The following is a 21465-nucleotide window of genomic DNA, read 5'->3' on the forward strand; positions in this document are numbered from 1 at the left end:
AAGGGGGAATTTTGCATCCCTTAGGACATTTCCTCTCTCTAGGCCAGTGAGCACTCCGGCAGATGGGCATAAAGATTACCTTATCCGCAGCTCAACAACAAGGACAAAGCTACCGCCCGAACAGGGACTTGAACCCTGGACCCTCAGATTAAAAGTCTGATGCTCTACCGACTGAGCTATCCGGGCTCTGAAACCTCCAAAACAGTCCAATCTGCTTGAAACTTCACTTTTATGGCAGAAAAAGACCATTCGGCCAAAAGAAAGAGGAGATGTGTGCCTGAATGCACAAGTATTTGGCTCACTCCGGCTGGCCAATCGTCCTCTCCCATTCCATTTTTTAGGACAGCTTGCAACCATGCAGATAGGGTCCAGTCTGGTAGAGATGGAGAACGCTGAAAGTTTCTGGCTTAGTGTAACTTATAGGTCAATGCTCTTTCACTGAAAACAAGGGCCTTGCAAAAAACACACCGGCCAAACTGGTTCCTTAACCCTGGACCAACACGCTTCCAGTATTCTTCCTAATTGACTGGGTTACAAATAAAGAAAGTTCACCTTTAGCCTCATGATGCCAGGTCTAGCAGAGAAAAAGCAAGGAAAAATTTAATGAGGTAGAGTCCACTCTGGATTAAAGGCAAGTGGGGGGGAACAAGCATGACGTGGCAATCACATATTGTTCTACTCAGCAGGCTGCGTGATGACACAAAAGATCTCTATAGTGTCCCCGGACCCGTTTCCTCAACTCTAACACATCTCAGTCTGCATCTTAGAAGCCATTGCTTTTCTGCTGTTTCAAACATATTGCTCAGTCTCCTGAGAGACTCTCAAAAATTGCCAGTGCTGACTGTATTTCAAGTCATCACAGCGGGGTATTGGGATTAGTTTTCAATTAGCAATAATCACGCCTCAGGTGGACCTCATTGGCTATGATACTGCCACTGCGCAAAGCTAACCAAATCAGTGTCTGCCAATTTCTGCCCTTCCTTGGAGGAGGTATTGACATTGAGGTGAGACACAAAAGTGTCATCCAGTGGGCCGCTGAGCATTCTGGGACTTGGCATGCTAATGTGACAGAGAAGACGCCTAAGCTGGCATTGTTTGCATTTGAAAGGACTAAGGAGAATGTCAAGTTTTGGGGCCTAGATGTCAAATGGCTTTCTCCCACAGCAGTTCTCAAAGGCCACTGAATGCATATGGTCCGACGGCTGCACTGTTGGGGAAAAAAAAGCCAAGGTGGAAAGCTTTGGGCCCGTCGTTGAAAGCTTTGTGGATAACAAGCCTGAACTGGAGTCCAGGAAAGCTGGCGTAGACCAGGCTTGTTGGGAATCAGTTGTTCAGGCAAACACCTGCAGCTACCTTTATTTCTGGGCTAGATTCACAGAGCCTTGAAAGGGGGAATTTTGCATCCCTTAGGACATTTCCTCTCTCTAGGCCAGTGAGCACTCCGGCAGATGGGCATAAAGATTACCTTATCCGCAGCTCAACAACAAGGACAAAGCTATCACCCGAACAGGGACTTGAACCCTGGACCCTCAGATTAAAAGTCTGATGCTCTACCGACTGAGCTATCCGGGCTCTGAAAGCTCCACCTCCAAAACAGTCCAATCTGCTTGAAACTTCACTTTTATGGCAGAAAAAGACCATGCGCCCAAAAGAAAGAGGAGATGTGTGCCTGAATGCACAAGTATTTGGCTCACTCCGGCTGGCCAATCGTCCTCTCCCATTCCATTTTTTAGGACAGCTTGCAACCATGCAGATAGGGTCCAGTCTGGTAGAGATGGAGAACGCTGAAAGTTTCTGGCTTAGTGTAACTTATAGGTCAATGCTCTTTCACTGGAAACAAGGGCCTTGCAAAAAACACACCGGCCAAACTGGTTCCTTAACCCTGGACCAACACGCTTCCAGTATTCTTCCTAATTGACTGGGTTACAGATAAAGAAAGTTCACCTTTAGCCTCATGATGTAGGATCTAGCAGAGAAAAAGCAAGGAAAAATTTAATGAGGTAGAGTCCACTCTGGATTAAAGGCAAGTGGGGGGGAACGAGCATGACGTGGCAATCACATATTGTTCTACTCAGCAGGCTGCGTGATGACACAAAAGATCTCTATAGTGTCCCCGGCCCCATGACCCGCTTCCTCAACTCTAACACATCTCAGTCTGCATCTTAGAAGCCATTGCTTTTCTGCTGTTTCAAACATATTGCTCAGTCTCCTGAGAGACTCTCAAAAATTGCCAGTGCTGACTGTATTTCAAGTCATCACAGCGGGGTATTGGGATTAGTTTTCAATTAGCAATAATCACGCCTCAGGTGGACCTCATTGGCTATGATACTGCCACTGCGCAAAGCTAACCAAATCAGTGTCTGCCAATTTCTGCCCATCCTTGGAGGAGGTATTGACATTGAGGTGAGACACAAAAGTGTCATCCAGTGGGCCGCTGAGCATTCTGGGACTTGGCATGCTAATGTGACAGAGAAGACGCCTAAGCTGGCATTGTTTGCATTTGAAAGGACTAAGGAGAATGTCAAGTTTTGGGGCCTAGATGTCAAATGGCTTTCTCCCACAGCAGTTCTCAAAGGCCACTGAATGCATATGGTCCGACGGCTGCACTGTTGGGGAAAAAAAAGCCAAGGTGGAAAGCTTTGGGCCCGTCGTTGAAAGCTTTGTGGATAACAAGCCTGAACTGGAGTCCAGGAAAGCTGGCGTAGACCAGGCTTGTTGGGAATCAGTTGTTCAGGCAAACACCTGCAGCCACCTTTATTTCTGGGCTAGATTCACAGAGCCTTGAAAGGGGGAATTTTGCATCCCTTAGGACATTTCCTCTCTCTAGGCCAGTGAGCACTCCGGCAGATGGGCATAAAGATTACCTTATCCGCAGCTCAACAACAAGGACAAAGCTACCGCCCGAACAGGGACTTGAACCCTGGACCCTCAGATTAAAAGTCTGATGCTCTACCGACTGAGCTATCCGGGCTCTGAAAGCTCCACCTCCAAAACAGTCCAATCTGCTTGAAACTTCACTTTTATGGCAGAAAAAGACCATGCGCCCAAAAGAAAGAGGAGATGTGTGCCTGAATGCACAAGTATTTGGCTCACTCCGGCTGGCCAATCGTCCTCTCCCATTCCATTTTTTAGGACAGCTTGCAACCATGCAGATAGGGTCCAGTCTGGTAGAGATGGAGAACGCTGAAAGTTTCTGGCTTAGTGTAACTTATAGGTCAATGCTCTTTCACTGGAAACAAGGGCCTTGCAAAAAACACACCGGCCAAACTGGTTCCTTAACCCTGGACCAACACGCTTCCAGTATTCTTCCTAATTGACTGGGTTACAGATAAAGAAAGTTCACCTTTAGCCTCATGATGCCGGGTCTAGCAGAGAAAAAGCAAGGAAAAATTTAATGAGGTAGAGTCCACTCTGGATTAAAGGCAAGTGGGGGGGAACGAGCATGACGTGGCAATCACATATTGTTCTACTCAGCAGGCTGCGTGATGACACAAAAGATCTCTATAGTGTCCCCGGCCCCGTGACCCGCTTCCTCAACTCTAACACATCTCAGTCTGCATCTTAGAAGCCATTGCTTTTCTGCTGTTTCAAACATATTGCTCAGTCTCCTGAGAGACTCTCAAAAATTGCCAGTGCTGACTGTATTTCAAGTCATCACAGCGGGGTATTGGGATTAGTTTTCAATTAGCAATAATCACGCCTCAGGTGGACCTCATTGGCTATGATACTGCCACTGCGCAAAGCTAACCAAATCAGTGTCTGCCAATTTCTGCCCATCCTTGGAGGAGGTATTGACATTGAGGTGAGACACAAAAGTGTCATCCAGTGGGCCGCTGAGCATTCTGGGACTTGGCATGCTAATGTGACAGAGAAGACGCCTAAGCTGGCATTGTTTGCATTTGAAAGGACTAAGGAGAATGTCAAGTTTTGGGGCCTAGATGTCAAATGTCAAATGGCTTTCTCCCACAGCAGTTCTCAAAGGCCACTGAATGCATATGGTCCGACGGCTGCACTGTTGGGGAAAAAAAAGCCAAGGTGGAAAGCTTTGGGCCCGTCGTTGAAAGCTTTGTGGATAACAAGCCTGAACTGGAGTCCAGGAAAGCTGGCGTAGACCAGGCTTGTTGGGAATCAGTTGTTCAGGCAAACACCTGCAGCCACCTTTATTTCTGGGCTAGATTCACAGAGCCTTGAAAGGGGGAATTTTGCATCCCTTAGGACATTTCCTCTCTCTAGGCCAGTGAGCACTCCGGCAGATGGGCATAAAGATTACCTTATCCGCAGCTCAACAACAAGGAGAAAGCTACCGCCCGAACAGGGACTTGAACCCTGGACCCTCAGATTAAAAGTCTGATGCTCTACCGACTGAGCTATCTGGGCTCTGAAACCTCCAAAACAGTCCAATCTGCTTGAAACTTCACTTTTATGGCAGAAATAGACCATTCGGCCAAAAGAAAGAGGAGATGTGTGCCTGAATGCACAAGTATTTGGCTCACTCCGGCTGGCCAATCGTCCTCTCCCATTCCATTTTTTAGGACAGCTTGCAACCATGCAGATAGGGTCCAGTCTGGTAGAGATGGAGAACGCTGAAAGTTTCTGGCTTAGTGTAACTTATAGGTCAATGCTCTTTCACTGAAAACAAGGGCCTTGCAAAAAACACACCGGCCAAACTGGTTCCTTAACCCTGGACCAACACGCTTCCAGTATTCTTCCTAATTGACTGGGTTACAAATAAAGAAAGTTCACCTTTAGCCTCATGATGCCAGGTCTAGCAGAGAAAAAGCAAGGAAAAATTTAATGAGGTAGAGTCCACTCTGGATTAAAGGCAAGTGGGGGGGAACGAGCATGACGTGGCAATCACATATTGTTCTACTCAGCAGGCTGCGTGATGACACAAAAGATCTCTATAGTGTCCCCGGCCCCGTTTCCTCAACTCTAACACATCTCAGTCTGCATCTTAGAAGCCATTGCTTTTCTGCTGTTTCAAACATATTGCTCAGTCTCCTGAGAGACTCTCAAAAATTGCCAGTGCTGACTGTATTTCAAGTCATCACAGCGGGGTATTGGGATTAGTTTTCAATTAGCAATAATCACGCCTCAGGTGGACCTCATTGGCTATGATACTGCCACTGCGCAAAGCTAACCAAATCAGTGTCTGCCAATTTCTGCCCATCCTTGGAGGAGGTATTGACATTGAGGTGAGACACAAAAGTGTCATCCAGTGGGCCGCTGAGCATTCTGGGACTTGGCATGCTAATGTGACAGAGAAGACGCCTAAGCTGGCATTGTTTGCATTTGAAAGGACTAAGGAGAATGTCAAGTTTTGGGGCCTAGATGTCAAATGGCTTTCTCCCACAGCAGTTCTCAAAGGCCACTGAATGCATATGGTCCGACGGCTGCACTGTTGGGGAAAAAAAAGCCAAGGTGGAAAGCTTTGGGCCCGTCGTTGAAAGCTTTGTGGATAACAAGCCTGAACTGGAGTCCAGGAAAGCTGGCGTAGACCAGGCTTGTTGGGAATCAGTTGTTCAGGCAAACACCTGCAGCTACCTTTATTTCTGGGCTAGATTCACAGAGCCTTGAAAGGGGGAATTTTGCATCCCTTAGGACATTTCCTCTCTCTAGGCCAGTGAGCACTCCGGCAGATGGGCATAAAGATTACCTTATCCGCAGCTCAACAACAAGGACAAAGCTACCGCCCGAACAGGGACTTGAACCCTGGACCCTCAGATTAAAAGTCTGATGCTCTACCGACTGAGCTATCCGGGCTCTGAAAGCTCCACCTCCAAAACAGTCCAATCTGCTTGAAACTTCACTTTTATGGCAGAAAAAGACCATGCGCCCAAAAGAAAGAGGAGATGTGTGCCTGAATGCACAAGTATTTGGCTCACTCCGGCTGGCCAATCGTCCTCTCCCATTCCATTTTTTAGGACAGCTTGCAACCATGCAGATAGGGTCCAGTCTGGTAGAGATGGAGAACGCTGAAAGTTTCTGGCTTAGTGTAACTTATAGGTCAATGCTCTTTCACTGGAAACAAGGGCCTTGCAAAAAACACACCGGCCAAACTGGTTCCTTAACCCTGGACCAACACGCTTCCAGTATTCTTCCTAATTGACTGGGTTACAGATAAAGAAAGTTCACCTTTAGCCTCATGATGCAGGGTCTAGCAGAGAAAAAGCAAGGAAAAATTTAATGAGGTAGAGTCCACTCTGGATTAAAGGCAAGTGGGGGGGAACGAGCATGACGTGGCAATCACATATTGTTCTACTCAGCAGGCTGCGTGATGACACAAAAGATCTATATAGTGTCCCCGGCCCCGTGACCCGCTTCCTCAACTCTAACACATCTCAGTCTGCATCTTAGAAGCCATTTGCTTTTCTGCTGTTTCAAACATATTGCTCAGTCTCCTGAGAGACTCTCAAAAATTGCCAGTGCTGACTGTATTTCAAGTCATCACAGCGGGGTATTGGGATTAGTTTTCAATTAGCAATAATCACGCCTCAGGTGGACCTCATTGGCTATGATACTGCCACTGCGCAAAGCTAACCAAATCAGTGTCTGCCAATTTCTGCCCATCCTTGGAGGAGGTATTGACATTGAGGTGAGACACAAAAGTGTCATCCAGTGGGCCGCTGAGCATTCTGGGACTTGGCATGCTAATGTTACAGAGAAGACGCCTAAGCTGGCATTGTTTGCATTTGAAAGGTCTAAGGAGAATGTCAAGTTTTGGGGCCTAGATGTCAAATGGCTTTCTCCCACAGCAGTTCTCAAAGGCCACTGAATGCATATGGTCCGACGGCTGCACTGTTGGGGAAAAAAAAGCCAAGGTGGAAAGCTTTGGGCCCGTCGTTGAAAGCTTTGTGGATAACAAGCCTGAACTGGAGTCCAGGAAAGCTGGCGTAGACCAGGCTTGTTGGGAATCAGTTGTTCAGGCAAACACCTGCAGCCACCTTTATTTCTGGGCTAGATTCACAGAGCCTTGAAAGGGGGAATTTTGCATCCCTTAGGACATTTCCTCTCTCTAGGCCAGTGAGCACTCCGGCAGATGGGCATAAAGATTACCTTATCCGCAGCTCAACAACAAGGACAAAGCTACCGCCCGAACAGGGACTTGAACCCTGGACCCTCAGATTAAAAGTCTGATGCTCTACCGACTGAGCTATCCGGGCTCTGAAAGCTCCACCTCCAAAACAGTCCAATCTGCTTGAAACTTCACTTTTATGGCAGAAAAAGACCATGCGCCCAAAAGAAAGAGGAGATGTGTGCCTGAATGCACAAGTATTTGGCTCACTCCGGCTGGCCAATCGTCCTCTCCCATTCCATTTTTTAGGACAGCTTGCAACCATGCAGATAGGGTCCAGTCTGGTAGAGATGGAGAACGCTGAAAGTTTCTGGCTTAGTGTAACTTATAGGTCAATGCTCTTTCACTGGAAACAAGGGCCTTGCAAAAAACACACCGGCCAAACTGGTTCCTTAACCCTGGACCAACACGCTTCCAGTATTCTTCCTAATTGACTGGGTTACAGATAAAGAAAGTTCACCTTTAGCCTCATGATGTAGGGTCTAGCAGAGAAAAAGCAAGGAAAAATTTAATGAGGTAGAGTCCACTCTGGATTAAAGGCAAGTGGGGGGGAACGAGCATGACGTGGCAATCACATATTGTTCTACTCAGCAGGCTGCGTGATGACACAAAAGATCTCTATAGTGTCCCCGGCCCCATGACCCGCTTCCTCAACTCTAACACATCTCAGTCTGCATCTTAGAAGCCATTGCTTTTCTGCTGTTTCAAACATATTGCTCAGTCTCCTGAGAGACTCTCAAAAATTGCCAGTGCTGACTGTATTTCAAGTCATCACAGCGGGGTATTGGGATTAGTTTTCAATTAGCAATAATCACGCCTCAGGTGGACCTCATTGGCTATGATACTGCCACTGCGCAAAGCTAACCAAATCAGTGTCTGCCAATTTCTGCCCATCCTTGGAGGAGGTATTGACATTGAGGTGAGACACAAAAGTGTCATCCAGTGGGCCGCTGAGCATTCTGGGACTTGGCATGCTAATGTGACAGAGAAGACGCCTAAGCTGGCATTGTTTGCATTTGAAAGGACTAAGGAGAATGTCAAGTTTTGGGGCCTAGATGTCAAATGTCAAATGGCTTTCTCCCACAGCAGTTCTCAAAGGCCACTGAATGCATATGGTCCGACGGCTGCACTGTTGGGGAAAAAAAAGCCAAGGTGGAAAGCTTTGGGCCCGTCGTTGAAAGCTTTGTGGATAACAAGCCTGAACTGGAGTCCAGGAAAGCTGGCGTAGACCAGGCTTGTTGGGAATCAGTTGTTCAGGCAAACACCTGCAGCCACCTTTATTTCTGGGCTAGATTCACAGAGCCTTGAAAGGGGGAATTTTGCATCCCTTAGGACATTTCCTCTCTCTAGGCCAGTGAGCACTCCGGCAGATGGGCATAAAGATTACCTTATCCGCAGCTCAACAACAAGGACAAAGCTACCGCCCGAACAGGGACTTGAACCCTGGACCCTCAGATTAAAAGTCTGATGCTCTACCGACTGAGCTATCCGGGCTCTGAAACCTCCAAAACAGTCCAATCTGCTTGAAACTTCACTTTTATGGCAGAAATAGACCATTCGGCCAAAAGAAAGAGGAGATGTGTGCCTGAATGCACAAGTATTTGGCTCACTCCGGCTGGCCAATCGTCCTCTCCCATTCCATTTTTTAGGACAGCTTGCAACCATGCAGATAGGGTCCAGTCTGGTAGAGATGGAGAACGCTGAAAGTTTCTGGCTTAGTGTAACTTATAGGTCAATGCTCTTTCACTGAAAACAAGGGCCTTGCAAAAAACACACCGGCCAAACTGGTTCCTTAACCCTGGACCAACACGCTTCCAGTATTCTTCCTAATTGACTGGGTTACAAATAAAGAAAGTTCACCTTTAGCCTCATGATGCCAGGTCTAGCAGAGAAAAAGCAAGGAAAAATTTAATGAGGTAGAGTCCACTCTGGATTAAAGGCAAGTGGGGGGGAACGAGCATGACGTGGCAATCACATATTGTTCTACTCAGCAGGCTGCGTGATGACACAAAAGATCTCTATAGTGTCCCCGGCCCCGTTTCCTCAACTCTAACACATCTCAGTCTGCATCTTAGAAGCCATTGCTTTTCTGCTGTTTCAAACATATTGCTCAGTCTCCTGAGAGACTCTCAAAAATTGCCAGTGCTGACTGTATTTCAAGTCATCACAGCGGGGTATTGGGATTAGTTTTCAATTAGCAATAATCACGCCTCAGGTGGACCTCATTGGCTATGATACTGCCACTGCGCAAAGCTAACCAAATCAGTGTCTGCCAATTTCTGCCCATCCTTGGAGGAGGTATTGACATTGAGGTGAGACACAAAAGTGTCATCCAGTGGGCCGCTGAGCATTCTGGGACTTGGCATGCTAATGTGACAGAGAAGACGCCTAAGCTGGCATTGTTTGCATTTGAAAGGACTAAGGAGAATGTCAAGTTTTGGGGCCTAGATGTCAAATGGCTTTCTCCCACAGCAGTTCTCAAAGGCCACTGAATGCATATGGTCCGACGGCTGCACTGTTGGGGAAAAAAAAGCCAAGGTGGAAAGCTTTGGGCCCGTCGTTGAAAGCTTTGTGGATAACAAGCCTGAACTGGAGTCCAGGAAAGCTGGCGTAGACCAGGCTTGTTGGGAATCAGTTGTTCAGGCAAACACCTGCAGCTACCTTTATTTCTGGGCTAGATTCACAGAGCCTTGAAAGGGGGAATTTTGCATCCCTTAGGACATTTCCTCTCTCTAGGCCAGTGAGCACTCCGGCAGATGGGCATAAAGATTACCTTATCCGCAGCTCAACAACAAGGACAAAGCTACCGCCCGAACAGGGACTTGAACCCTGGACCCTCAGATTAAAAGTCTGATGCTCTACCGACTGAGCTATCCGGGCTCTGAAAGCTCCACCTCCAAAACAGTCCAATCTGCTTGAAACTTCACTTTTATGGCAGAAAAAGACCATGCGCCCAAAAGAAAAAGGAGATGTGTGCCTGAATGCACAAGTATTTGGCTCACTCCGGCTGGCCAATCGTCCTCTCCCATTCCATTTTTTAGGACAGCTTGCAACCATGCAGATAGGGTCCAGTCTGGTAGAGATGGAGAACGCTGAAAGTTTCTGGCTTAGTGTAACTTATAGGTCAATGCTCTTTCACTGGAAACAAGGGCCTTGCAAAAAACACACCGGCCAAACTGGTTCCTTAACCCTGGACCAACACGCTTCCAGTATTCTTCCTAATTGACAGGGTTACAGATAAAGAAAGTTCACCTTTAGCCTCATGATGTAGGGTCTAGCAGAGAAAAAGCAAGGAAAAATTTAATGAGGTAGAGTCCACTCTGGATTAAAGGCAAGTGGGGGGGAACGAGCATGACGTGGCAATCACATATTGTTCTACTCAGCAGGCTGCGTGATGACACAAAAGATCTCTATAGTGTCCCCGGCCCCATGACCCGCTTCCTCAACTCTAACACATCTCAGTCTGCATCTTAGAAGCCATTGCTTTTCTGCTGTTTCAAACATATTGCTCAGTCTCCTGAGAGACTCTCAAAAATTGCCAGTGCTGACTGTATTTCAAGTCATCACAGCGGGGTATTGGGATTAGTTTTCAATTAGCAATAATCACGCCTCAGGTGGACCTCATTGGCTATGATACTGCCACTGCGCAAAGCTAACCAAATCAGTGTCTGCCAATTTCTGCCCATCCTTGGAGGAGGTATTGACATTGAGGTGAGACACAAAAGTGTCATCCAGTGGGCCGCTGAGCATTCTGGGACTTGGCATGCTAATGTGACAGAGAAGACGCCTAAGCTGGCATTGTTTGCATTTGAAAGGACTAAGGAGAATGTCAAGTTTTGGGGCCTAGATGTCAAATGTCAAATGGCTTTCTCCCACAGCAGTTCTCAAAGGCCACTGAATGCATATGGTCCGACGGCTGCACTGTTGGGGAAAAAAAAGCCAAGGTGGAAAGCTTTGGGCCCGTCGTTGAAAGCTTTGTGGATAACAAGCCTGAACTGGAGTCCAGGAAAGCTGGCGTAGACCAGGCTTGTTGGGAATCAGTTGTTCAGGCAAACACCTGCAGCCACCTTTATTTCTGGGCTAGATTCACAGAGCCTTGAAAGGGGGAATTTTGCATCCCTTAGGACATTTCCTCTCTCTAGGCCAGTGAGCACTCCGGCAGATGGGCATAAAGATTACCTTATCCGCAGCTCAACAACAAGGACAAAGCTACCGCCCGAACAGGGACTTGAACCCTGGACCCTCAGATTAAAAGTCTGATGCTCTACCGACTGAGCTATCCGGGCTCTGAAACCTCCAAAACAGTCCAATCTGCTTGAAACTTCACTTTTATGGCAGAAATAGACCATTCGGCCAAAAGAAAGAGGAGATGTGTGCCTGAATGCACAAGTATTTGGCTCACTCCGGCTGGCCAATCGTCCTCTCCCATTCCATTTTTTAGGACAGCTTGCAACCATGCAGATAGGGTCCAGTCTGGTAGAGATGGAGAACGCTGAAAGTTTCTGGCTTAGTGTAACTTATAGGTCAATGCTCTTTCACTGAAAACAAGGGCCTTGCAAAAAACACACCGGCCAAACTGGTTCCTTAACCCTGGACCAACACGCTTCCAGTATTCTTCCTAATTGACTGGGTTACAAATAAAGAAAGTTCACCTTTAGCCTCATGATGCCAGGTCTAGCAGAGAAAAAGCAAGGAAAAATTTAATGAGGTAGAGTCCACTCTGGATTAAAGGCAAGTGGGGGGGAACGAGCATGACGTGGCAATCACATATTGTTCTACTCAGCAGGCTGCGTGATGACACAAAAGATCTCTATAGTGTCCCCGGCCCCGTTTCCTCAACTCTAACACATCTCAGTCTGCATCTTAGAAGCCATTGCTTTTCTGCTGTTTCAAACATATTGCTCAGTCTCCTGAGAGACTCTCAAAAATTGCCAGTGCTGACTGTATTTCAAGTCATCACAGCGGGGTATTGGGATTAGTTTTCAATTAGCAATAATCACGCCTCAGGTGGACCTCATTGGCTATGATACTGCCACTGCGCAAAGCTAACCAAATCAGTGTCTGCCAATTTCTGCCCATCCTTGGAGGAGGTATTGACATTGAGGTGAGACACAAAAGTGTCATCCAGTGGGCCGCTGAGCATTCTGGGACTTGGCATGCTAATGTGACAGAGAAGACGCCTAAGCTGGCATTGTTTGCATTTGAAAGGACTAAGGAGAATGTCAAGTTTTGGGGCCTAGATGTCAAATGGCTTTCTCCCACAGCAGTTCTCAAAGGCCACTGAATGCATATGGTCCGACGGCTGCACTGTTGGGGAAAAAAAAGCCAAGGTGGAAAGCTTTGGGCCCGTCGTTGAAAGCTTTGTGGATAACAAGCCTGAACTGGAGTCCAGGAAAGCTGGCGTAGACCAGGCTTGTTGGGAATCAGTTGTTCAGGCAAACACCTGCAGCTACCTTTATTTCTGGGCTAGATTCACAGAGCCTTGAAAGGGGGAATTTTGCATCCCTTAGGACATTTCCTCTCTCTAGGCCAGTGAGCACTCCGGCAGATGGGCATAAAGATTACCTTATCCGCAGCTCAACAACAAGGACAAAGCTACCGCCCGAACAGGGACTTGAACCCTGGACCCTCAGATTAAAAGTCTGATGCTCTACCGACTGAGCTATCCGGGCTCTGAAAGCTCCACCTCCAAAACAGTCCAATCTGCTTGAAACTTCACTTTTATGGCAGAAAAAGACCATGCGCCCAAAAGAAAAAGGAGATGTGTGCCTGAATGCACAAGTATTTGGCTCACTCCGGCTGGCCAATCGTCCTCTCCCATTCCATTTTTTAGGACAGCTTGCAACCATGCAGATAGGGTCCAGTCTGGTAGAGATGGAGAACGCTGAAAGTTTCTGGCTTAGTGTAACTTATAGGTCAATGCTCTTTCACTGGAAACAAGGGCCTTGCAAAAAACACACCGGCCAAACTGGTTCCTTAACCCTGGACCAACACGCTTCCAGTATTCTTCCTAATTGACTGGGTTACAGATAAAGAAAGTTCACCTTTAGCCTCATGATGCAGGGTCTAGCAGAGAAAAAGCAAGGAAAAATTTAATGAGGTAGAGTCCACTCTGGATTAAAGGCAAGTGGGGGGGAACGAGCATGACGTGGCAATCACATATTGTTCTACTCAGCAGGCTGCGTGATGACACAAAAGATCTCTATAGTGTCCCCGGCCCCGTGACCCGCTTCCTCAACTCTAACACATCTCAGTCTGCATCTTAGAAGCCATTTGCTTTTCTGCTGTTTCAAACATATTGCTCAGTCTCCTGAGAGACTCTCAAAAATTGCCAGTGCTGACTGTATTTCAAGTCATCACAGCGGGGTATTGGGATTAGTTTTCAATTAGCAATAATCACGCCTCAGGTGGACCTCATTGGCTATGATACTGCCACTGCGCAAAGCTAACCAAATCAGTGTCTGCCAATTTCTGCCCATCCTTGGAGGAGGTATTGACATTGAGGTGAGACACAAAAGTGTCATCCAGTGGGCCGCTGAGCATTCTGGGACTTGGCATGCTAATGTTACAGAGAAGACGCCTAAGCTGGCATTGTTTGCATTTGAAAGGTCTAAGGAGAATGTCAAGTTTTGGGGCCTAGATGTCAAATGGCTTTCTCCCACAGCAGTTCTCAAAGGCCACTGAATGCATATGGTCCGACGGCTGCACTGTTGGGGAAAAAAAAGCCAAGGTGGAAAGCTTTGGGCCCGTCGTTGAAAGCTTTGTGGATAACAAGCCTGAACTGGAGTCCAGGAAAGCTGGCGTAGACCAGGCTTGTTGGGAATCAGTTGTTCAGGCAAACACCTGCAGCCACCTTTATTTCTGGGCTAGATTCACAGAGCCTTGAAAGGGGGAATTTTGCATCCCTTAGGACATTTCCTCTCTCTAGGCCAGTGAGCACTCCGGCAGATGGGCATAAAGATTACCTTATCCGCAGCTCAACAACAAGGACAAAGCTACCGCCCGAACAGGGACTTGAACCCTGGACCCTCAGATTAAAAGTCTGATGCTCTACCGACTGAGCTATCCGGGCTCTGAAAGCTCCACCTCCAAAACAGTCCAATCTGCTTGAAACTTCACTTTTATGGCAGAAAAAGACCATGCGCCCAAAAGAAAGAGGAGATGTGTGCCTGAATGCACAAGTATTTGGCTCACTCCGGCTGGCCAATCGTCCTCTCCCATTCCATTTTTTAGGACAGCTTGCAACCATGCAGATAGGGTCCAGTCTGGTAGAGATGGAGAACGCTGAAAGTTTCTGGCTTAGTGTAACTTATAGGTCAATGCTCTTTCACTGGAAACAAGGGCCTTGCAAAAAACACACCGGCCAAACTGGTTCCTTAACCCTGGACCAACACGCTTCCAGTATTCTTCCTAATTGACTGGGTTACAGATAAAGAAAGTTCACCTTTAGCCTCATGATGTAGGGTCTAGCAGAGAAAAAGCAAGGAAAAATTTAATGAGGTAGAGTCCACTCTGGATTAAAGGCAAGTGGGGGGGAACGAGCATGACGTGGCAATCACATATTGTTCTACTCAGCAGGCTGCGTGATGACACAAAAGATCTCTATAGTGTCCCCGGCCCCATGACCCGCTTCCTCAACTCTAACACATCTCAGTCTGCATCTTAGAAGCCATTGCTTTTCTGCTGTTTCAAACATATTGCTCAGTCTCCTGAGAGACTCTCAAAAATTGCCAGTGCTGACTGTATTTCAAGTCATCACAGCGGGGTATTGGGATTAGTTTTCAATTAGCAATAATCACGCCTCAGGTGGACCTCATTGGCTATGATACTGCCACTGCGCAAAGCTAACCAAATCAGTGTCTGCCAATTTCTGCCCATCCTTGGAGGAGGTATTGACATTGAGGTGAGACACAAAAGTGTCATCCAGTGGGCCGCTGAGCATTCTGGGACTTGGCATGCTAATGTGACAGAGAAGACGCCTAAGCTGGCATTGTTTGCATTTGAAAGGACTAAGGAGAATGTCAAGTTTTGGGGCCTAGATGTCAAATGTCAAATGGCTTTCTCCCACAGCAGTTCTCAAAGGCCACTGAATGCATATGGTCCGACGGCTGCACTGTTGGGGAAAAAAAAGCCAAGGTGGAAAGCTTTGGGCCCGTCGTTGAAAGCTTTGTGGATAACAAGCCTGAACTGGAGTCCAGGAAAGCTGGCGTAGACCAGGCTTGTTGGGAATCAGTTGTTCAGGCAAACACCTGCAGCCACCTTTATTTCTGGGCTAGATTCACAGAGCCTTGAAAGGGGGAATTTTGCATCCCTTAGGACATTTCCTCTCTCTAGGCCAGTGAGCACTCCGGCAGATGGGCATAAAGATTACCTTATCCGCAGCTCAACAACAAGGACAAAGCTACCGCCCGAACAGGGACTTGAACCCTGGACCCTCAGATTAAAAGTCTGATGCTCTACCGACTGAGCTATCCGGGCTCTGAAACCTCCAAAACAGTCCAATCTGCTTGAAACTTCACTTTTATGGCAGAAATAGACCATTCGGCCAAAAGAAAGAGGAGATGTGTGCCTGAATGCACAAGTATTTGGCTCACTCCGGCTGGCCAATCGTCCTCTCCCATTCCATTTTTTAGGACAGCTTGCAACCATGCAGATAGGGTCCAGTCTGGTAGAGATGGAGAACGCTGAAAGTTTCTGGCTTAGTGTAACTTATAGGTCAATGCTCTTTCACTGAAAACAAGGGCCTTGCAAAAAACACACCGGCCAAACTGGTTCCTTAACCCTGGACCAACACGCTTCCAGTATTCTTCATAATTGACTGGGTTACAAATAAAGAAAGTTCACCTTTAGCCTCATGATGCCAGGTCTAGCAGAGAAAAAGCAAGGAAAAATTTAATGAGGTAGAGTCCACTCTGGATTAAAGGCAAGTGGGGGGGAACGAGCATGACGTGGCAATCACATATTGTTCTACTCAGCAGGCTGCGTGATGACACAAAAGATCTCTATAGTGTCCCCGGCCCCGTTTCCTCAACTCTAACACATCTCAGTCTGCATCTTAGAAGCCATTGCTTTTCTGCTGTTTCAAACATATTGCTCAGTCTCCTGAGAGACTCTCAAAAATTGCCAGTGCTGACTGTATTTCAAGTCATCACAGCGGGGTATTGGGATTAGTTTTCAATTAGCAATAATCACGCCTCAGGTGGACCTCATTGGCTATGATACTGCCACTGCGCAAAGCTAACCAAATCAGTGTCTGCCAATTTCTGCCCATCCTTGGAGGAGGTATTGACATTGAGGTGAGACACAAAAGTGTCATCCAGTGGGCCGCTGAGCATTCTGGGACTTGGCATGCTAATGTGACAGAGAAGACGCCTAAGCTGGCATTGTTTGCATTTGAAAGGACTAAGGAGAATGTCAAGTTTTGGGGCCTAGATGTCAAATGGCTTTCTCCCACAGCAGTTCTCAAAGGCCACTGAATGCATATGGTCCGACGGCTGCACTGTTGGGGAAAAAAAAGCCAAGGTGGAAAGCTTTGGGCCCGTCGTTGAAAGCTTTGTGGATAACAAGCCTGAACTGGAGTCCAGGAAAGCTGGCGTAGACCAGGCTTGTTGGGAATCAGTTGTTCAGGCAAACACCTGCAGCTACCTTTATTTCTGGGCTAGATTCACAGAGCCTTGAAAGGGGGAATTTTGCATCCCTTAGGACATTTCCTCTCTCTAGGCCAGTGAGCACTCCGGCAGATGGGCATAAAGATTACCTTATCCGCAGCTCAACAACAAGGACAAAGCTACCGCCCGAACAGGGACTTGAACCCTGGACCCTCAGATTAAAAGTCTGATGCTCTACCGACTGAGCTATCCGGGCTCTGAAAGCTCCACCTCCAAAACAGTCCAATCTGCTTGAAACTTCACTTTTATGGCAGAAAAAGACCATGCGCCCAAAAGAAAGAGGAGATGTGTGCCTGAATGCACAAGTATTTGGCTCACTCCGGCTGGCCAATCGTCCTCTCCCATTCCATTTTTTAGGACAGCTTGCAACCATGCAGATAGGGTCCAGTCTGGTAGAGATGGAGAACGCTGAAAGTTTCTGGCTTAGTGTAACTTATAGGTCAATGCTCTTTCACTGGAAACAAGGGCCTTGCAAAAAACACACCGGCCAAACTGGTTCCTTAACCCTGGACCAACACGCTTCCAGTATTCTTCCTAATTGACTGGGTTACAGATAAAGAAAGTTCACCTTTAGCCTCATGATGCAGGGTCTAGCAGAGAAAAAGCAAGGAAAAATTTAATGAGGTAGAGTCCACTCTGGATTAAAGGCAAGTGGGGGGAACGAGCATGACGTGGCAATCACATATTGTTCTACTCAGCAGGCTGCGTGATGACACAAAAGATCTCTATAGTGTCCCCGGCCCCGTGACCCGCTTCCTCAACTCTAACACATCTCAGTCTGCATCTTAGAAGCCATTTGCTTTTCTGCTGTTTCAAACATATTGCTCAGTCTCCTGAGAGACTCTCAAAAATTGCCAGTGCTGACTGTATTTCAAGTCATCACAGCGGGGTATTGGGATTAGTTTTCAATTAGCAATAATCACGCCTCAGGTGGACCTCATTGGCTATGATACTGCCACTGCGCAAAGCTAACCAAATCAGTGTCTGCCAATTTCTGCCCATCCTTGGAGGAGGTATTGACATTGAGGTGAGACACAAAAGTGTCATCCAGTGGGCCGCTGAGCATTCTGGGACTTGGCATGCTAATGTGACAGAGAAGACGCCTAAGCTGGCATTGTTTGCATTTGAAAGGACTAAGGAGAATGTCAAGTTTTGGGGCCTAGATGTCAAATGGCTTTCTCCCACAGCAGTTCTCAAAGGCCACTGAATGCATATGGTCCGACGGCTGCACTGTTGGGGAAAAAAAAGCCAAGGTGGAAAGCTTTGGGCCCGTCGTTGAAAGCTTTGTGGATAACAAGCCTGAACTGGAGTCCAGGAAAGCTGGCGTAGACCAGGCTTGTTGGGAATCAGTTGTTCAGGCAAACACCTGCAGCTACCTTTATTTCTGGGCTAGATTCACAGAGCCTTGAAAGGGGGAATTTTGCATCCCTTAGGACATTTCCTCTCTCTAGGCCAGTGAGCACTCCGGCAGATGGGCATAAAGATTACCTTATCCGCAGCTCAACAACAAGGACAAAGCTATCGCCCGAACAGGGACTTGAACCCTGGACCCTCAGATTAAAAGCCTGATGCTCTACCGACTGAGCTATCCGGGCTCTGTAAGCTCCACCTCCAAAACAGTCCAATCTGCTTGAAACTTCACTTTTATGGCAGAAAAAGACCATGCGCCCAAAAGAAAGAGGAGATGTGTGCCTGAATGCACAAGTATTTGGCTCACTCCGGCTTACCAATCGTCCTCTCCCATTCCATTTTTTAGGACAGCTTGCAACCATGCAGATAGGGTCCAGTCTGGTAGAGATGGAGAACGCTGAAAGTTTCTGGCTTAGTGTAACTTATAGGTCAATGCTCTTTCACTGGAAACAAGGGCCTTGCAAAAAACACACCGGCCAAACTGGTTCCTTAACCCTGGACCAACACGCTTCCAGTATTCTTCCTAATTGACTGGGTTACAGATAAAGAAAGTTCACCTTTAGCCTCATGATGCCAGGTCTAGCAGAGAAAAAGCAAGGAAAAATTGAATGAGGTAGAGTCCACTCTGGATTAAAGGCAAGTGGGGGGGAACGAGCATGACGTGGCAATCACATATTGTTCTACTCAGCAGGCTGCGTGATGACACAAAAGATCTCTATAGTGTCCCCGGCCCCGTGACCCGCTTCCTCAACTCTAACACATCTCAGTCTGCATCTTAGAAGCCATTGCTTTTCTGCTGTTTCAAACATATTGCTCAGTCTCCTGAGAGACTCTCAAAAATTGCCAGTGCTGACTGTATTTCAAGTCATCACAGCGGGGTATTGGGATTAGTTTTCAATTAGCAATAATCACGCCTCAGGTGGACCTCATTGGCTATGATACTGCCAACGCGAAAAGCTAACCAAATCAGTGTCTGCCAATTTCTGCCCATCCTTGGAGGAGGTATTGACATTGAGGTGAGACACAAAAGTGTCATCCAGTGGGCCGCTGAGCATTCTGGGACTTGGCATGCTAATGTGACAGAGAAGACGCCTAAGCTGGCATTGTTTGCATTTGAAAGGACTAAGGAGAATGTCAAGTTTTGGGGCCTAGATGTCAAATGTCAAATGGCTTTCTCCCACAGCAGTTCTCAAAGGCCACTGAATGCATATGGTCCGACGGCTGCACTGTTGGGGAAAAAAAAGCCAAGGTGGAAAGCTTTGGGCCCGTCGTTGAAAGCTTTGTGGATAACAAGCCTGAACTGGAGTCCAGGAAAGCTGGCGTAGACCAGGCTTGTTGGGAATCAGTTGTTCAGGCAAACACCTGCAGCCACCTTTATTTCTGGGCTAGATTCACAGAGCCTTGAAAGGGGGAATTTTGCATCCCTTAGGACATTTCCTCTCTCTAGGCCAGTGAGCACTCCGGCAGATGGGCATAAAGATTACCTTATCCGCAGCTCAACAACAAGGACAAAGCTACCGCCCGAACAGGGACTTGAACCCTGGACCCTCAGATTAAAAGTCTGATGCTCTACCGACTGAGCTATCCAGGCTCTGAAACCTCCAAAACAGTCCAATCTGCTTGAAACTTCACTTTTATGGCAGAAATAGACCATTCGGCCAAAAGAAAGAGGAGATGTGTGCCTGAATGCACAAGTATTTGGCTCACTCCGGCTGGCCAATCGTCCTCTCCCATTCCATTTTTTAGGACAGCTTGCAACCATGCAGATAGGGTCCAGTCTGGTAGAGATGGAGAACGCTGAAAGTTTCTGGCTTAGTGTAACTTATAGGTCAATGCTCTTTCACTGGAAACAAGGGCCTTGCAAAAAACACACCGGCCAAACTGGTTCCTTAACCCTGGACAAACACGCTTCCAGTATTCTTCCTAATTGACTGGGTTACAAATAAAGAAAGTTCACCTTTAGCCTCATGATGCCAGGTCTAGCAGAGAAAAAGCAAGGAAAAATTTAATGAGGTAGAGTCCACTCTGGATTAAAGGCAAGTGGGGGGGAACGAGCATGACGTGGCAATCACATATTGTTCTACTCAGCAGGCTGCGTGATGACACAAAAGATCTCTATAGTGTCCCCGGCCCCATGACCCGCTTCTTCAACTCTAACACATCTCAGTCTGCATCTTAGAAGCCATTGCTTTTCTGCTGTTTCAAACATATTGCTCAGTCTCCTGAGAGACTCTCAAAAATTGCCAGTGCTGACTGTATTTCAAGTCATCACAGCGGGGTATTGGGATTAGTTTTCAATTAGCAATAATCACGCCTCAGGTGGACCTCATTGGCTATGATACTGCCACTGCGCAAAGCTAACCAAATCAGTGTCTGCCAATTTCTGCCCATCCTTGGAGGAGGCATTGACATTGAGGTGAGACACAAAAGTGTCATCCAGTGGGCCGCTGAGCATTCTGGGACTTGGCATGCTAATGTGAGAGAGAAGACGCCTAAGCTGGCATTGTTTGCATTTGAAAGGACTAAGGAGAATGTCAAGTTTTGGGGCCTAGATGTCAAATGGCTTTCTCCCACAGCAGTTCTCAAAGGCCACTGAATGCATATGGTCCGACGGCTGCACTGTTGGGGAAAAAAAAGCCAAGGTGGAAAGCTTTGGGCCCGTCGTTGAAAGCTTTGTGGATAACAAGCCTGAACTGGAGTCCAGGAAAGCTGGCGTAGACCAGGCTTGTTGGGAATCAGTTGTTCAGGCAAACACCTGCAGCCACCTTTATTTCTGGGCTAGATTCACAGAGCCTTGAAAGGGGGAATTTTGCATCCCTTAGGACATTTCCTCTCTCTAGGCCAGTGAGCACTCCGGCAGATGGGCATAAAGATTACCTTATCCGCAGCTCAACAACAAGGACAAAGCTACCGCCCGAACAGGGACTTGAACCCTGGTCCCTCAGTTTAAAAGTCTGATGCTCTACCGACTGAGCTATCCGGGCTCTGAATGCTCCACCTCCAAAACAGTCCAATCTGCTTGAAACTTCACTTTTATGGCAGAAAAAGACCATGCGCCCAAAAGAAAGAGGAGATGTGTGCCTGAATGCACAAGTATTTGGCTCACTCCGGCTGGCCAATCGTCCTCTCCCATTCCATTTTTTAGGACAGCTTGCAACCATGCAGATAGGGTCCAGTCTGGTAGAGATGGAGAACGCTGAAAGTTTCTGGCCTAGTGTAACTTATAGGTCAATGCTCTTTCACTGGAAACAAGGGCCTTGCAAAAAACACACCGGCCAAACTGGTTCCTTAACCCTGGACCAACACTCTTCC

The 21465-nt window shown here is 47.4% G+C and overlaps 30 non-coding genes across 30 annotated transcripts; all 30 read right to left on the reverse strand.

The window, feature by feature from the left end:
• Positions 1-113: 113 nt before the first annotated feature.
• Positions 114-186, reverse strand: TRNAK-UUU (transfer RNA lysine (anticodon UUU)). Its single transcript has one exon. It is a non-coding gene; the product is annotated as a tRNA-Lys (tRNA).
• Positions 187-806: 620 nt separating this feature from the next.
• On the reverse strand, positions 807-947 carry LOC149447023 (U4 spliceosomal RNA). The gene has a single exon (XR_016305950.1). It is a non-coding gene; the product is annotated as a U4 spliceosomal RNA (small nuclear RNA).
• Positions 948-1499: 552 nt separating this feature from the next.
• TRNAK-UUU (transfer RNA lysine (anticodon UUU)) lies at positions 1500-1572 on the reverse strand. Its single transcript has one exon. It is a non-coding gene; the product is annotated as a tRNA-Lys (tRNA).
• Positions 1573-2205: 633 nt separating this feature from the next.
• Positions 2206-2346, reverse strand: LOC149447025 (U4 spliceosomal RNA). Its single transcript, XR_016305951.1, has one exon. It is a non-coding gene; the product is annotated as a U4 spliceosomal RNA (small nuclear RNA).
• Positions 2347-2898: 552 nt separating this feature from the next.
• TRNAK-UUU (transfer RNA lysine (anticodon UUU)) lies at positions 2899-2971 on the reverse strand. Its single transcript has one exon. It is a non-coding gene; the product is annotated as a tRNA-Lys (tRNA).
• A 633-nt stretch (positions 2972-3604) lies between these two features.
• LOC149447027 (U4 spliceosomal RNA) lies at positions 3605-3745 on the reverse strand. The gene has a single exon (XR_016305952.1). It is a non-coding gene; the product is annotated as a U4 spliceosomal RNA (small nuclear RNA).
• A 559-nt stretch (positions 3746-4304) lies between these two features.
• TRNAK-UUU (transfer RNA lysine (anticodon UUU)) lies at positions 4305-4377 on the reverse strand. The gene has a single exon. It is a non-coding gene; the product is annotated as a tRNA-Lys (tRNA).
• A 620-nt stretch (positions 4378-4997) lies between these two features.
• Positions 4998-5138, reverse strand: LOC149447029 (U4 spliceosomal RNA). Its single transcript, XR_016305954.1, has one exon. It is a non-coding gene; the product is annotated as a U4 spliceosomal RNA (small nuclear RNA).
• Positions 5139-5690: 552 nt separating this feature from the next.
• TRNAK-UUU (transfer RNA lysine (anticodon UUU)) lies at positions 5691-5763 on the reverse strand. The gene has a single exon. It is a non-coding gene; the product is annotated as a tRNA-Lys (tRNA).
• A 634-nt stretch (positions 5764-6397) lies between these two features.
• LOC149447031 (U4 spliceosomal RNA) lies at positions 6398-6538 on the reverse strand. The gene has a single exon (XR_016305955.1). It is a non-coding gene; the product is annotated as a U4 spliceosomal RNA (small nuclear RNA).
• A 552-nt stretch (positions 6539-7090) lies between these two features.
• TRNAK-UUU (transfer RNA lysine (anticodon UUU)) lies at positions 7091-7163 on the reverse strand. Its single transcript has one exon. It is a non-coding gene; the product is annotated as a tRNA-Lys (tRNA).
• A 633-nt stretch (positions 7164-7796) lies between these two features.
• LOC149447033 (U4 spliceosomal RNA) lies at positions 7797-7937 on the reverse strand. The gene has a single exon (XR_016305956.1). It is a non-coding gene; the product is annotated as a U4 spliceosomal RNA (small nuclear RNA).
• Positions 7938-8496: 559 nt separating this feature from the next.
• Positions 8497-8569, reverse strand: TRNAK-UUU (transfer RNA lysine (anticodon UUU)). Its single transcript has one exon. It is a non-coding gene; the product is annotated as a tRNA-Lys (tRNA).
• A 620-nt stretch (positions 8570-9189) lies between these two features.
• On the reverse strand, positions 9190-9330 carry LOC149447035 (U4 spliceosomal RNA). The gene has a single exon (XR_016305957.1). It is a non-coding gene; the product is annotated as a U4 spliceosomal RNA (small nuclear RNA).
• Positions 9331-9882: 552 nt separating this feature from the next.
• Positions 9883-9955, reverse strand: TRNAK-UUU (transfer RNA lysine (anticodon UUU)). Its single transcript has one exon. It is a non-coding gene; the product is annotated as a tRNA-Lys (tRNA).
• A 633-nt stretch (positions 9956-10588) lies between these two features.
• LOC149447037 (U4 spliceosomal RNA) lies at positions 10589-10729 on the reverse strand. The gene has a single exon (XR_016305958.1). It is a non-coding gene; the product is annotated as a U4 spliceosomal RNA (small nuclear RNA).
• A 559-nt stretch (positions 10730-11288) lies between these two features.
• On the reverse strand, positions 11289-11361 carry TRNAK-UUU (transfer RNA lysine (anticodon UUU)). The gene has a single exon. It is a non-coding gene; the product is annotated as a tRNA-Lys (tRNA).
• Positions 11362-11981: 620 nt separating this feature from the next.
• On the reverse strand, positions 11982-12122 carry LOC149447039 (U4 spliceosomal RNA). The gene has a single exon (XR_016305959.1). It is a non-coding gene; the product is annotated as a U4 spliceosomal RNA (small nuclear RNA).
• A 552-nt stretch (positions 12123-12674) lies between these two features.
• On the reverse strand, positions 12675-12747 carry TRNAK-UUU (transfer RNA lysine (anticodon UUU)). The gene has a single exon. It is a non-coding gene; the product is annotated as a tRNA-Lys (tRNA).
• Positions 12748-13381: 634 nt separating this feature from the next.
• On the reverse strand, positions 13382-13522 carry LOC149447041 (U4 spliceosomal RNA). Its single transcript, XR_016305960.1, has one exon. It is a non-coding gene; the product is annotated as a U4 spliceosomal RNA (small nuclear RNA).
• Positions 13523-14074: 552 nt separating this feature from the next.
• On the reverse strand, positions 14075-14147 carry TRNAK-UUU (transfer RNA lysine (anticodon UUU)). Its single transcript has one exon. It is a non-coding gene; the product is annotated as a tRNA-Lys (tRNA).
• A 633-nt stretch (positions 14148-14780) lies between these two features.
• Positions 14781-14921, reverse strand: LOC149447043 (U4 spliceosomal RNA). The gene has a single exon (XR_016305961.1). It is a non-coding gene; the product is annotated as a U4 spliceosomal RNA (small nuclear RNA).
• Positions 14922-15480: 559 nt separating this feature from the next.
• Positions 15481-15553, reverse strand: TRNAK-UUU (transfer RNA lysine (anticodon UUU)). The gene has a single exon. It is a non-coding gene; the product is annotated as a tRNA-Lys (tRNA).
• Positions 15554-16173: 620 nt separating this feature from the next.
• LOC149447045 (U4 spliceosomal RNA) lies at positions 16174-16314 on the reverse strand. Its single transcript, XR_016305962.1, has one exon. It is a non-coding gene; the product is annotated as a U4 spliceosomal RNA (small nuclear RNA).
• Positions 16315-16866: 552 nt separating this feature from the next.
• On the reverse strand, positions 16867-16939 carry TRNAK-UUU (transfer RNA lysine (anticodon UUU)). The gene has a single exon. It is a non-coding gene; the product is annotated as a tRNA-Lys (tRNA).
• Positions 16940-17572: 633 nt separating this feature from the next.
• Positions 17573-17713, reverse strand: LOC149447047 (U4 spliceosomal RNA). The gene has a single exon (XR_016305963.1). It is a non-coding gene; the product is annotated as a U4 spliceosomal RNA (small nuclear RNA).
• A 552-nt stretch (positions 17714-18265) lies between these two features.
• Positions 18266-18338, reverse strand: TRNAK-UUU (transfer RNA lysine (anticodon UUU)). Its single transcript has one exon. It is a non-coding gene; the product is annotated as a tRNA-Lys (tRNA).
• A 633-nt stretch (positions 18339-18971) lies between these two features.
• LOC149447049 (U4 spliceosomal RNA) lies at positions 18972-19112 on the reverse strand. Its single transcript, XR_016306189.1, has one exon. It is a non-coding gene; the product is annotated as a U4 spliceosomal RNA (small nuclear RNA).
• Positions 19113-19671: 559 nt separating this feature from the next.
• On the reverse strand, positions 19672-19744 carry TRNAK-UUU (transfer RNA lysine (anticodon UUU)). Its single transcript has one exon. It is a non-coding gene; the product is annotated as a tRNA-Lys (tRNA).
• Positions 19745-20371: 627 nt separating this feature from the next.
• Positions 20372-20512, reverse strand: LOC149447051 (U4 spliceosomal RNA). Its single transcript, XR_016305965.1, has one exon. It is a non-coding gene; the product is annotated as a U4 spliceosomal RNA (small nuclear RNA).
• Positions 20513-21465: the final 953 nt, after the last annotated feature.

The sequence above is a fragment of the Staurois parvus genome, unplaced genomic scaffold, assembly GCF_062004578.1.
Source record: "Staurois parvus isolate SC_StPar_1 unplaced genomic scaffold, SC_StPar_1.0 ptg000689l, whole genome shotgun sequence".
Classification (NCBI taxonomy): Eukaryota; Metazoa; Chordata; class Amphibia; order Anura; family Ranidae; genus Staurois; species Staurois parvus.